Source organism: Pseudophryne corroboree, chromosome 1 (genome assembly GCF_028390025.1).
Source record: "Pseudophryne corroboree isolate aPseCor3 chromosome 1, aPseCor3.hap2, whole genome shotgun sequence".
NCBI lineage: Eukaryota > Metazoa > Chordata > Amphibia > Anura > Myobatrachidae > Pseudophryne > Pseudophryne corroboree.
The window spans coordinates 409,880,248-409,894,434 of record NC_086444.1 but is presented as its reverse complement, the minus strand read 5'-3'; the positions used below and the strand labels follow the sequence as shown (position 1 = coordinate 409,894,434).

The window sequence follows — 14,187 nt, the reverse complement described above, 5'->3', positions numbered from 1 at the left end:
GACAAAAGATGAGAGAGGGGGGAGAGGGAAAGGGAAATTAGCCATAGTATGAATAGGAGAGGTATTGGGAGTGGGGAAAAGAAGCATGGAGAAAAGAGTGGAAGAATATAACCAATACAGTACTGTCGCACTGCAGCCCGCAACAAACTCCAGCCACGACAGCAAACCATCGTCACAGGGCAGAAATAAAATCGAATCAACTTATCAAACATTAAAGTATCTATTGACTTAATAGTCAGTCAGCATCATCCACACCAGAAAGAAGAGCTGTATCCAAGGAGTTCACAAAGTTTCTGGCCTCTTGTGCGGTTTCAAAGAAGTAGGTTTTTCCAACATAGGTCATTCTCAGCTTGGCCGGATACAACAACGCAAACCTATGGCCGAGCTCAAATAGACGTTTACAAACAGGGGAGAACTGACGTGTTCTCGCAGCAACCAGATAAGAAAAGTCCTGAAATTGTAAAATTTTGGAGTCCTGGTATCGAAGATCTGTGTATTTCCGATAGGCCTCCAGCAAACAGACCTTATCGGCGTAGTTGAGGATCCTCATAATGACCGGTCTGGGTCTATCTCTGCCGGACTGACGATCAGGACCAATCCGATGGACACGTTCAACCAGAATGGAACTCGTGGCCGAGACGCATCCCAGCTCTCAAGGCAACCACTGGGAGACCAAGGTCATGAGCTCGGAAGATTTCACCGATTCTGGCAGGCCTACAAGACGTAGATTATTTCTTTATTTCTATTTTCCAAATCTTCTAACTTGTCTTGCAGAGACATTACCAGCTTGTCGTGCTCCGCCAAGGTTGATTTAGCTGCTGACAAATCATCCTCTAGATCAGAAATTCTTTGCTCAGCCTCGGAAATACGTTGCTCATGGGCTGTGAGTTGCGCAAGCGCCGAATCCAAAGAGTCCTTTAGGGGTGCCAGTTTTTGATCCAGCAGAGATGAGAGTATATTCGTGATTTCACTCGTGGTGAAGGATTTGGATGATTCCATGGTTGGCGCAGGTTGGGATTGTCCCCTAGGACTGGACCCTTGACTACACGATGGGGAAACAGGAGCACTGTTAGTGGGATTTTCACGATTTTTGCCTTTACCTGGCTGAGCAGCCCATGGGTTACGTAGTGATTTAGACATTAATTTGTCCATAATATTAATAGCCCTAGGGAGATCCAGAAAGTGGTCAACAGAACTGTGATTGATGGTCTCGTAGGGAAAGTGTCCTGGTCTGGACCCGCCACAACCAGAGTATTGACAGGTGGTGAGGCGTGCAGGGGTGGAAATGTAGAGACAATTTGCTACAGGGGGGCCTCAGGGAGTGTGAGTGTGTAAATAAATAAAGCACACAGGTGGAGACATAGAGAAGGCTCCAACGAAGCGCCACTTAAAGCCCAGTGCCGGGGGGCCGATGGGTGGAACAACTGAGTTGAGCTGAGCTGTGGGGGCTGGCAGAGCCGGCCCTAGGCATAGGCAAACTAGGCAAATGCCTAGGGCATTTTGGTGTGCCTAGGAGAACAAGCAGGTTCTGCTGATTAAAATGATATGCAGCATGCCTATATTCTGTGTGTGACTGCAGTTCTATCTGCATATGAAATGCTATGCTACACTGTATTCCTGGAAATGACTGTAACGTAGCATTTTGTATGCAGATACATTCGCACACAGAATATAGGCATTCCGCATACATTTTAATCAGCAGAAACTGCTTGTGCATCCTAGCCACATAGTAATGCAAATAAGACGCATTTTCTTTAAAAAAAAAAAAAGGCCTGTGCACTGAATGTGCACACTGTTCCTATTTAAAATATACTGTATGGGGTAGGAACACAAAAACGAGGACTTCTATGGGTGAGGGGTGATCCTGCTGGGAAAGGGGTGCCGGGTCAGAGGTGAAACTAGCGGCGGTGCTAGGCGGCACCAGCCAAAATCTTGCCTAGGGCATCATATTAGGTAGGGCCAGCTCTGGGGGCCGGTATCCACAGAGTGTTTCCCCGGGCCCTTTCTCCAATCTGCACGTCTGGTCTGCAGATTGTGGAGGATGGTAGGCTTGTGCTTTTTTTTTTTTTTATAAGAGATGTGGGGGTCAGGTGGGGGAGGGCAAATTTTTTTTTTATTATTTTATTTTATTTTGCAGGTGCTTCTAATGAACTCCCACTATTATCAAATGCCCCCTAGCAGGTGCCTCGTTAGCTAACAGGCAAATGTGGTCCGAGAGAGAGAGGCCTTCCAGTAGGTGTACTGCGGGCTCAGGCTGAAGCTCCAGCGGCTGTCTCCCCCTGTGTCTCTTCCAACCGCTGTCCGGCTCCTGGGCTCCCCGCGGCGCCTTCCCGTGTGATGCGGGCTCCCGGCAGGTGAGATGGGTCTTCGGGCACTTGGCAGGCAGCAGGTGCGGGGCGTGCAGCTGTGCACCCTTCCCCGCGGGCGAGCGCGAGATTCCTCCGGCTGCGGCCCGCACTTCTCCCCGAGGTCCCAGCTCCTGCGGCAGAAGCAGGGCGCAGTCCGCGATCGCGCTTGTCTGCCACTCGTGCGCCGGGTCTGTGGCTCCGAAAGCAGATCACTACGAGTGGGTGCAGGGAGGGTATAGCGCCGTGCCAGACGCACTTCCGGTCCGGCTCTGTCGGAAATTTAGGTCCCGGCTTCTTGCTGATGGTAGGCCGCCGGTCCCACGATCCTGCCCCACATGGAAAGTAGGTCTGGAATAGGGTGGCCAATGTTGTAGGGCTGTCCAATAACGGCTCCGTCGGCCAGAAATAGATGCCCATGGCAGGAGCTCTCAGGAAGCACGTCTGCCCAGGTCAGTCTCCAAGCCACATCCCCATGTATGCATAATTATAAGAGATATATGGAATATTAATTTTTTTATGCATATGAATTGTTCCTAAGTATATGAATGCAATTGAATCACTGTAAAAATAGCGCACGCCTATCTGAATAGATGTCTTCAAGAAAATGGAGGCTGTGACTGCATGGTTATTAGTGTGAACATTCAAATGGAACCATTTGCATTAGAGTCTTCTGTGCAGACTTGATGCATGGATATATGTCATGGGGCGTTACTTTAATTGGCAGCATAGTCTGAATTAGAAGGTTTTTTTTAATGTATCTGCAAGCGATATTTGTAATTTTAATCTTAGATATATATGAATTGTTTTTAGAGTGCTTTTAAATCACTACAAAAACGGTGCCGGCCTGTCTGGTAAGAAGTCTTCAAGAAAATGGCGTCCATAATTATATGTTTGTTAGTGTGAAATTAATAAACTGTGATAGTATGTGCTATATAAGAGTGTTCAGTGTCATCATGGACACACCCACTGATGAAGTCGATCAGAAGAAACGTGTTTGGGCTAGATTGGTTGAGACACTGATGTCACAAGTCCGGAACTGAGGCTTACAATGCAGAAGGACGGCAGTGGCGGCTGCTTATGCAATAGAACCAGAGGGTTCACTGACTGACTGACTGACAGACTGACTCATCACTAATTATCATACTTACTGATATGTTAGGAAGCTGAAATTTAACATAGGTATTCTTCAGGTGGGAAATAGGAAAACTACGTAATTAGAATTTTAATAAACCTCCCCTAAAGGGGTTTGACATAATGACGTCATTACCGATGTGTGGCTTGCGTTGCATGAAAGATAACGCCCTAACGGACAATCGGATCAACATTTGGATTGCACCCTCAGTGTGTAGAATTTAATAAACGTGTAGAATTTAATAAACTACAAAAATATGAAAGCCCTCACTCACTCACTCACTCACTGACTCACTGACTCATCACTAATTCTCTTGCTTTCCGATATGTTAGGAAGATGTAATATAACATAGGTACTCTGCAGATGGGAGATAGGAAAATGATGTAATTAGAATTTTAATAAACCTCCCCTAAGGGGTTAAATGGGGGTTGACATAATGACGTAATTACCGATGCGTGGCTTGCGTTGCGTGAACATTAACGCCCAAACGTACAACCAAATTAAAATTTGGATTGCACCTCCCGTGGGTAGAATATAATAAAACTACAAAAATGATCCTGTCACTTTTTACCATATCTGCTATGGGTGCCCCTCGGGTAACACCAAGAACTATGGATTAATATTTACTTACTTTAAGACCCTCAAATTTACAGCTCTATGGATTTACCAAATTTTTAACACTCATTTATATTTACAATCATGAAAATCTGAAACTACCATGCGAATAACGGGTAGAACAGCTAATATATATATATATATATATATATATATATATATATATATAGATGAGGTGTGACGGATGGCACTCTAGGAAATAAATAAGGCAAGAAACCAGTGGTAAGATCAACGTTTCGGAGCTTACGCTCCTTTATCAAGACCTGAGGCAAAGCAATAAACATACATTTATTTATACATGACCATGTACTCACCAACGTGCACAGAGAGCCCGCCGCTGCCGCCTGCTCCGGAGTCCAGATGACGTCATTGGCAGCCGCCGGCGCCCAGGACCCGTCACAGGGGCGTGAGGCGGGGGAGTGAACCGTCACCATGACAACAGAAACAGGCTGCAGAGTGAACGGAAGGAAACATAATAAACAGGCTAATGTATCTAAATGTCAAACTAATAACCAAATAGCGACAGAGGGCTGTGACTAATTAAAACTGTACGATCAATCAGCACATGAGACAATGGTGGCAAATGAATGCTTACTGTAATCAAATGCACAAAAAGCGCGCTGTCTGCTAATGTTATAAAGTTTGATGGTGACATGCATGTGGACCTATAATTACCCATAAGTTGTATTTTACTACTGTTTAAGGATAGCCAATCCTATAGGGCTGGATATAAACCATTTAAACTAATTACTATATGAGAGAGACACACTATATAGTGTGTTACATTCTCTGAAAAAATGGGGGGCCACATGCATAAAGCTGTTACCATGAACCTACTCACTGATTAGGGAACAGAACAAAACTAGAAAGCATACTATTCATAAAAAGCAGGAAAGTGAAAGAGATTCATTAAGGCCCAGTGGTTGAACAGTTTGTAACACATGTATCCATCTGGCCTCTTTCTGTAGGAGAATACGACCTCTATTACCACCTCTAGGGTTTGGTGGAACCCAATCAATGATGCGGTACTTGATAGAAGATAAATTGTGATGCAAGTCTCTAAAGTGACGAGCAACTGGCTGGTCACAGTCCTTGCCCTCAATTGCTGCGCGTATGCTGGACCTATGTTGGGTAATGCGTTCCTTCATTTGTCTGGTGGTTTTACCCACATATAATAAACTGCATGGGCATTTGATGTAGTACACGACAAATCTCGTTGTGCATGTGACCGGATGGTGAATTTTAAATATTTTACCAGACCTGGGGTGTGAAAAGGTATTACCCGTCTCCAAATAGCTGCAGGTCGTACAGCCCAGACATCGGTAATTGCCACCCTTTCTACCAGATACATCGATGACATCTGTCTGTTTTGGAACGGTACACAAGAGGCTTTTCTCGACATGATGACCGACATTAATGGCCAGAATTGTCCAATTAAATTTACCACTGATATCAGCTTCGAGTGCATTCACTATTTAGATGTGACCGTTAAACAAGGGACCGGCAATATATTACCACCCTAAGGCTTTCAACGCCTTAGGGTGGTAACCGCGTACTAGAAACTTAATAAGCATTCTGTCAATTTGGTCCTTGGTGTCACTCGGATCACTGCATATGCGTATAATTCTCAGAAACTGAGAAAAAGGCAGACCTCTGACTAATGATGCTGGATGATGACTATCTGCATGTAGCACAGTATTCCGGTCCGTTTGTTTGAAATACATTGAAGTGTGTAATATATTGCCGGTCCCTTGTTTAACGGTCACATCTAAATAGTGAATGCACTCGAAGCTGATATCAGTGGTAAATTTAATTGGACAATCCTGACCATTAATGTCGGTCATCATGTCGAGAAAGGCCTCTTGTGTACCGTTCCAAAACAGACAGATGTCATCGATGTATCTGGTAGAAAAGGTGGCAATTACCGATGTCTGGGCTGTACGACCTGCAGCTATTTGGAGACGGGTAATACCTTTTCACACCCCAGGTCTGGTAAAATATTTAAGATTCACCATCCGGTCACATGCACAACGAGATTTGACGTGTACTACATCAAATGCCCATGCAGTTTATTATATGTGGGTAAAACCACCAGACTAATGAAGGAACGCATTACCCAACATAGGTCCAGCATACGCGCAGCAATTGAGGGCAAGGACTGTGACCAGCCAGTTGCTCGTCACTTTAGAGACTTGCATCACAATTTATCTTCTATCAAGTACCGCATCATTGATTGGGTTCCACCAAACCCTAGAGGTGGTAATAGAGGTCGTATTCTCCTACAGAAAGAGGCCAGATGGATACATGTGTTACAAACTGTTCAACCACTGGGCCTTAATGAATCTCTTTCACTTTCTTGCTTTTTATGAATAGTATGCTTTCTAGTTTTGTTCTGTTCCCTAATCAGTGAGTAGGTTAATGGTAACAGCTTTATGCATGTGGCCCCCCCCTTTTTTTCAGAGAATGTAACACACTATATAGTGTGTCTCTCTCATATAGTAATTAGTTTAAATGGTATATATCCAGCCCTATAGGATTGGCTATCCTTAAACAGTAGTAAGATACAACTTATGGGTAATTATAGGTCCACATGCATGTCACAATCAAACTTTATAACATTAGCAGACAGCGCGCTTTTTGTGCATTTGATTACAGTAAGCATTCATTTGCCACCATTGTCTCATGTGCTGATTGATCGTACAGTTTTAATTAGTCACAGCCCTCTGTCGCTATTTGGTTATTAGTTTGACATTTAGATACATTAGCCTGTTTATTATGTTTCCTTCCGTTCACTCTGCAGCCTGTTTGTTTCTGTTGTCATGGTGATGGTTCACTCCCCCCGCCTCACGCCCCTGTGACGGGTCCTGGGCGCCGGCGGCTGCCAATGACGTCATCTGGACTCCGGAGCGGGCGGCAGCAGCGGGCTTTCTGTGCACGTTGGTGAGTACATGGTCATGTATATATAAATGTATGTTAATTGCTTTGCCTCAGGTTTTGATAAAGGAGCGTAAGCTCCGAAACGTTGATCTTACCACTGGTTTCTTGCCTTATTTATTTCCTGGAGTGCCATCCGTCACACCTCATCTATCATTGCTTTTGGAGGGGCACCCGGGGACGCTGCTTGTATTTGATTAGAGTGCCAGACGCCTGCTTTCTTTATATATATATATATATATATATATATATATAAATATAGCAAAGAAAGAGGCGGCACTCGGAGTCAGCAAAATCAAAACTTGTATTGGAAAAGAATGTTGACGTTTCGGGGACGTGCTCCCCTTCCTCAGAACAATTAAACACTGTGAAAATCAAACAATAAATACCCACTTACCCCCATGGGCCTCCCTCACCAGCGGGCGTCCCCCGTCACATTGCCTGCAAGCTCCGGCATCCTTCCGGCCTCCGGCGGCGGGGCAGAAATGACGTAACGGGGCCCGGCCTGGTAACCATGACAACCCGTTGCCCCAGCCAGACTACCGCGACATATCCGACTTCCCACACCCGGGCGGAAGTGACGTTCCGGACTTCGGCTAGTAACCATGGGGACGCTGTGTATACAAAACAAAACATAACAGCATTTAGTGAAAACACATTGCAAATATAAAAATTTATTAATTCTTACTAACAGTGGCTTGTCTCTAGGGCAAATTCTTACAGTGAATAATAATGAATAAAACAGTTTATACAACAATGTGCTGGACGTTAAATCTTATATTAAAATCTTATATTAAAAAAACCAGCAAGTGATATAATCTGACCACTATACGGAGGGAGGGCAAAAACAAAACCCGCATATGCAAATCAGACCTTAATTACTTCATCACTAGTAATATAAACACCCTTCCTCCTATTGTGACACTATACACCTGCCATCCGTTCTATTAAACCTACTAATAGATGACTCCTCATACTGTGGCTAGTAAACATGCTGTTTGTTTACTAGCCACAGTATGAGGAGTCATCTATTAGTAGGTTTAATAGAACGGATGGCAGGTGTATAGTGTCACAATAGGAGGCAGGGTGTTTATATTACTAGTGATGAAGTAATTAAGGTCTGATTTGCATATGCAGGTTTTGTTTTTGCCCTCCCTCCGTATAGTGGTCAGATTATATCACTTGCTGGTTTTTTTAATATAAGATTTTAATATAAGATTTAACGTCCAGCACATTGTTGTATAAACTGTTTTATTCATTATTATTCACTGTAAGAATTTGCCCTAGAGACAAGCCACTGTTAGTAAGAATTAATCAATTTTTATATTTGCAATGTGTTTTCACTAAATGCTGTTATGTTTTGTTTTGTATACACAGCGTCCCCATGGTTACTAGCCGAAGTCCGGAACGTCACTTCCGCCCGGGTGTGGGAAGTCGGAGATGTCGCGGTAGTCTGGCTGGGGCAACGGGTTGTCATGGTTACCAGGCCGGTCCCCGTTACATCATTTCCGCCCCGCCGCCGGAGGCCGGAAGGATGCCGGAGCTTGCAGGCAACGTGACGGGGGACGCCCGCTGGTGAGGGAGGCCCATGGGGGTAAGTGAGTATTTATTGTTTGATTTTCACAGTGTTTAATTGTTCTGAGGAAGGGGAGCACGTCCCCGAAACGTCAACATTCTTTTCCAATACAAGTTTTGATTTTGCTGACTCCGAGTGCCGCCTCTTTCTTTGCTATTGTCCTGGGGTAGCCCCCCTGATGGAAGGCACAGGAGCAAGTATTGATATTTAGCTGATTCATTGGAGTGCCGGAGTTGCTGCATCTTTATATATAAATATATATATATATACCGTATTTGCCGGCGTATAAGATGACTGGGCGTATAAGACGACCCCCAACATTTCCACTCAAAATATAGAGTTTGTTATATACTCGCCGTATAAGACTACCCCCTTCCACACACCAAATAAAACGTAAAAGAACATCAGATTTGTGACATACTGTATATTATGACCTGATAAGAAATTTGGATAGGGAGTATTTATCAAGGTATGCATAAGAAGGGGGGAGGGGGCGAGGAGAAAGTTGTAAAATGTATAAAAGTATACCCCTGTGTGCATTTAGTGTTACCGGTTTCACATGAGTGCCATTAGTATTAGTGCCATTACAGTACCTGTCATTGTCACCATTGTACGGCCACAACGCGACTGCAGCGCCTCCGGCCAGTCCCTGCATCTCCCTGTAATTGGCACTAGTGACCCGCCGCGGCCGCACTGGATATCTTGCGATACTGGATGGTGAGTAGAATGAGGTGGGCGGGCATCGGGAGGCCACTATGGGCACCAGGCGAGTATCGGAAGGCCACTATGGCAGCTATGTCTATCCCAACTGAAGTGCACCCGGCGTATAAGACGACCCCCCCCACTTGGAGGCATGTTTTTCAGGGCAAAAAAGTAGTCTTATACGCCAGCAAATACTGTATATATATATATATATATATATATATATATATAGTGTCACTAATTTGCGAGCACTGTGCAGAGACTATGGGCCCGATGTGAGGATGCCAGCCGAACTCGGATGTGTTTTTAAAGGGGCAATCACTTACTAGACATGGCTTTGCCTTGGAAGTGATTACCCCTTTAAAAAAACATCTGAGCTCAGCCAGCATCCCACACAGGGCCTCTGTACTCAGGAGTCATTACATTCGGCCCTTCATGTAATTTATTTCAGTCCCTGCTTCAATGGAGCATACAAACACACTAGTATCAGAATCCAATTAAAGTACCAGTATGTTTTTGGAACCTGGAAGCAAACCCATACAAACATTAGAAGAACATATAAACTCCACACAAGTGGTCCATAACCAGGAGCTGAACTCATGACCTCAGGGCTGTGAGCTGTAATACCAATCACTATGCCATCCGGGCATGAGTTACATGAGATAGAGAACAATTTACAATTTAGCCCTTAAAGGACATTTTAGTTTAAGCTATAGGAAGAAATAGGGGGTTTGAGAAGGTCAGATTCAACAATAGTCCAAACTCATTTAAGGCTATTGCTAGCTTCAGTAATTTCCTCAGCATTGATCTGTATGTCAGTTTGGGGAGGATTAAAAAGGGTTAGCTGTTGTAGCTAACTGTGGTGGTCATTCAGATCTGATCGCTGGGCTGCGTTCAGATAGTCACCGCCTCCAGGGGGAGTGTATATTCGCCATGCAAGTGTGCGCTCCTATGTGTTAGCAGAACTGCTAAAAATCAGTTTGTGCAGTCTCTGCGCAGCCCAGGACTTACTCCTCCAGTTCGATAGAATCAGACATCCTCCCTGATAACGCTTGGACATGGCTGCGTTTTTCCGGACACTCCCTGTAAACACTCAGTTGCCCCCCACAAACGGCCTCTTTCTGTCACCTTGCGAACGCCCGTTCGATCGGATTTTTCGCACCATCCCATCGCTGATTGGCGATGCCCGTTGAAAACACACAACTGTGATCAGGTTTGAATGACCCCAAGTGTTAGGAAGAGAGAATGTATATGGATGCATAGTAGTAATCCTTAAAATGTTGGGTAATTTCCTTGGGTCACAGGTGAACTTGCCATTAGCACATTTGAGGGAAATGATCCTATTCTGTGTATGCTTAACTTTAAGCTTTCCAGTAAGAAGGGGGTCTGTCCACAGGGAATACATCGGGGATGTCCTAAAGCAGTTGCTCAAGGGAGGGGACGCACCTTAGCGGGTATGAGAACCTGGTGTCCAAAGGAAGCATCCTGGGAGGCGCAAATATCAAAGGCATAGACCCTAATAAACGTGTTCACTGAGGACCACGTAGCTGCCTTGCACAATTGTTCTGCAGACGGGCCGCCCAAGAGGGTCCAACAGACCAAGTAGAATGGGCTTTAATAGCAGCAGGAGCTGGGAGTCTAGCTTGCGCATAAGCTTGTGCAATCACCACTCTAATCCATCTGGCCAAAGTTTGCTTATTTGCAGGCCAGCCACGTTTGTGGAAACCAAACAGTATGAAGAGTGTATCTGACCTCCTGATAGAGGCAGCCCTCTCCACGTATATATGGAGATCCTGTTCCACATCCAAAGACCGTTCTTTGGAGGACAATTCAGAAGACATGAAGGCTGGAACCACAGTCTATTGATTAAGGTGAAAAGATGACACCACCTTAGGTAAATAACCAGGGCGAGTTCTAAGAACTGCTCGGTCACGATGAAATATCAAAAAGGGTGGACGACAGGACAAAGTGCCTAAGTCTGACACCCTCCTAGCAGAGGTAATAGCCAGCAGAAACAGAACCTTGGCTGTGAGTCATTTAAGGTCCACTGACTCAAGAGGTGCAAATAGAGACTCTTGCAGGGTATTCAGGACAACAGACAAATCCCATGGAGCCACAGGAAGGACAAAGGGAGGCTGAATCCGCAGTACGCCCTGAGTGGATGTATGAAATTCAGGTATAGATGCAATTTTTCTCTGAAACCACACCAACAAGGCAGATATGTGAACCTTGAGGGAGGTCCTAAGCCCAGGCCTTGTTGCAAAAAAGCCAGAAGTCTGGAAGTACTAAACTTGGAAGCATCCTAATTCTTCACAGCACACCAGGTAAAGTAAGAATTCCAGACCCTATAATAAATCTGTGCAGAAGCCAGTTTGAGGGCCTTTAGCATAGTTTGGATAGCCACCTCGGAGAATCCTTTGGTCCTCAGGAGTGAAGCTTCAAGAGCCACGCCGTCAAAGCCAGTCTTGTCAGGTCCGGGTAGACACAAGAGCCCTGAACGAGGCGGTCTGGGCGTTGAGGAAGTAGAAGAGGACGCTCTATCGATAGACCCTGCAGGTCTGAGAACCAATACCGTTTGGGCCACGCTGGAGCGACTAGGAGTAGTATTCCTCCTTCTTGCTTGAACTTCCGTAGTACCCTGGGCAGAAGTGACACTGGAGGGAACACGTAGGGCAGCCGAAAGTTCCATGGAATTGCCAGTGCGTCCACGAACGCTGCTTGAGGATCCCTTGTTCTTGATCCGAAGACCGGAACTTTGTGATTGTGTCGTGACACCATCAGATATACATCTGGTAGACCCCACTTGTCCACTAGGAGTTGAAAAACTTCCTGATGAAGACTCCACTCTCCGGCGTGTATGTCCTTACGACTGAGGAAATCCGCTTCACAGTTGATGACTCCCGGAATGAACACTGCCGATATTGCTGGCAGATGGCGTTCCGCCCAACGAAAGATTTTTGACACTTTCATCATTGCCATGCGGCTTCGAGTGCCGCCTTGCTGGTTTATGTATGCCACCATGGTGGCGTCATCTGATTGTACTTGAACAGGCCTGTTCTGTATCAGTGGCAAAGCAAGAGTCAAAGCATTGAACACTGCCCGCAATTCCACAATGTTTATCGGGAGGAGAGATTCCTCCTTGGTCCACCGACCCTGGAGAGAGTGTTGCTTCAGCACCGCACCCCAACCCCTTAGACTTGCATCCGTATTGGGGATCCAGAAGGGAAGGCCCCTGCTCAACTGCTGGTCCTGTAGCCGCCAACTCAGTGACAGATGAACCTCCGGAGTTAAGGAGATCATTTGAGATCTGATCCGATGAGGCAGGCCATCCCACTTGGAAAGGATTAACCTCTGTAGAGGGCGGGAATGAAATTGAGCGTACTCTACCATATCGAAAGCCGACACCATGAGGCCTAGTACTTTCATCGCCGAGTGTATTGACACTCTTGGACGAGAGAGGAAGTATCTGATCCTGTCCTAAAGTTTCAGGACTTTCTCTGGAGACAGAAACAGTCTCTGGCTGTGTGTGTCCTGCAGTGCCCCCAGGTGCACAGTGCTCCGAGCAGGGACCTGCGAGGACTTGTTACAGTTGACGAGCGACCCGTGGGCTTGTAGGAAGCGTACCGTCAGTTGCAGATGACTGAGGAGGACATCCTGGGAGTTCGCCAGGATCAGCAAGTCGTCCAGATACGGCAGGATCCTGATTCCCTGACGACACAGATGAGCCGTCATCACGGCCATAACCTTGGTGAAGATCCGAGGGGCCATGGCCAGCCCAAACGGCAGAGCCTGGAACTGATAATGAAGGTTGTCAATAGCAAACCGCAGATATTGCTGATGCGATATGGCAATAGGTAAATGCAGATAAGCATCTTGTACATCCAGGGATACCATATAGTCTCCAGGTTCCATGGCCAGTACAATTGAGCGCAGTGTTTCCATACGGAACGTGGAAACTCTCACAAACTTGTTCAGTGATTTGAGGTTGAGAATAGACCAGAAGGACCCATCAGGTTTCGGGACTAGAAACAGGATCGAGTAGTAACCTCTGACTCTCTGGGACAGAGGTATCGGCACTACCACTCCCGTATCCAGGAGGGAACGCACTACCATCTGTAGAGCTTGCGCCTTTAACGGATCCAAAGGGATAACCATTGTGCAGAACTGGCGAGGGGGACGTCTCTTGAAAGAGACTGCGTACCCGTGAGAGACAACTTCTCGCATCCATGCGTCTGAAGTGGTAATTAACCAGACATGGATGAATCGTAGAAGTCGGCCCCCCACCCTGGAATCCCCCAGGGGTAGGCCTGTCCCGTCATGCGGCAGGCTGACGAGCAGCCCAGAATTGTTAGGCCTTGGGCTTAGTGGTTGTTGGGAGCACGAAACAATCTCAGTTATGCCTGACCTTCGCTTTCCCTTAAGGCCGAAAGCAGGGTAAAATGTGGAACCTTTTGCCTTCCGTGCATAAGGAGTAGCATTTGGGAGAAAGGCAGTCATAGTAGCCGCCGATTCAGATCCAATTTTTAATTAGGTCTTCCCCAAATAAGATGTCCCCAGTAAAGGGGAATACCTCCAAGGACTTTTGGAGTCCAGGTCCACCTTCCATGACCTCAACCACAGAATACGGCGAGCCAGGACAGACGTATTTGACGCCTTAGCAGCCAACACACCCGCCTCAGGGGACGCCTCCTGGTATAGAAAAAGGTGGCGGTGGCATTGTGAGACAGGGAATGTCTGGCATTGTCAGGTATATCCTCGGGCAGTTCTTTCTCTAATGCCTGATCCAGTCATCAATCTATTTTGCAGCCCCAAGAGGACGCAATCGTTGTCTATGTACAACACCAGTAAAGAAGTAATAGACTTCAGGCATCCCTACGCAC

The 14,187-nt window shown here is 46.0% G+C and overlaps 2 protein-coding genes and 1 long non-coding RNA gene across 5 annotated transcripts in view; 2 read left to right on the top strand and 1 right to left on the bottom strand.

The window, feature by feature from the left end:
• The window catches only part of FICD (FIC domain protein adenylyltransferase), a 1,034,845-nt gene that overhangs the window by 456,127 nt on the left and 564,531 nt on the right, over positions 1-14,187 (top strand). The gene's annotated exons all lie outside the window — the stretch shown is intronic.
• The window catches only part of LOC134888292 (serine dehydratase-like), a 185,753-nt gene that overhangs the window by 60,835 nt on the left and 110,731 nt on the right, over positions 1-14,187 (bottom strand). The gene's annotated exons all lie outside the window — the stretch shown is intronic.
• Positions 8,464-14,187, top strand: part of LOC134888328 (uncharacterized) — a 42,958-nt gene continuing 37,234 nt past the window's right edge. The window contains exon 1 of the long non-coding RNA XR_010171130.1: positions 8,464-8,623. This is a non-coding gene — a long non-coding RNA (uncharacterized LOC134888328). The remainder of the gene's footprint in view (positions 8,624-14,187) is intronic.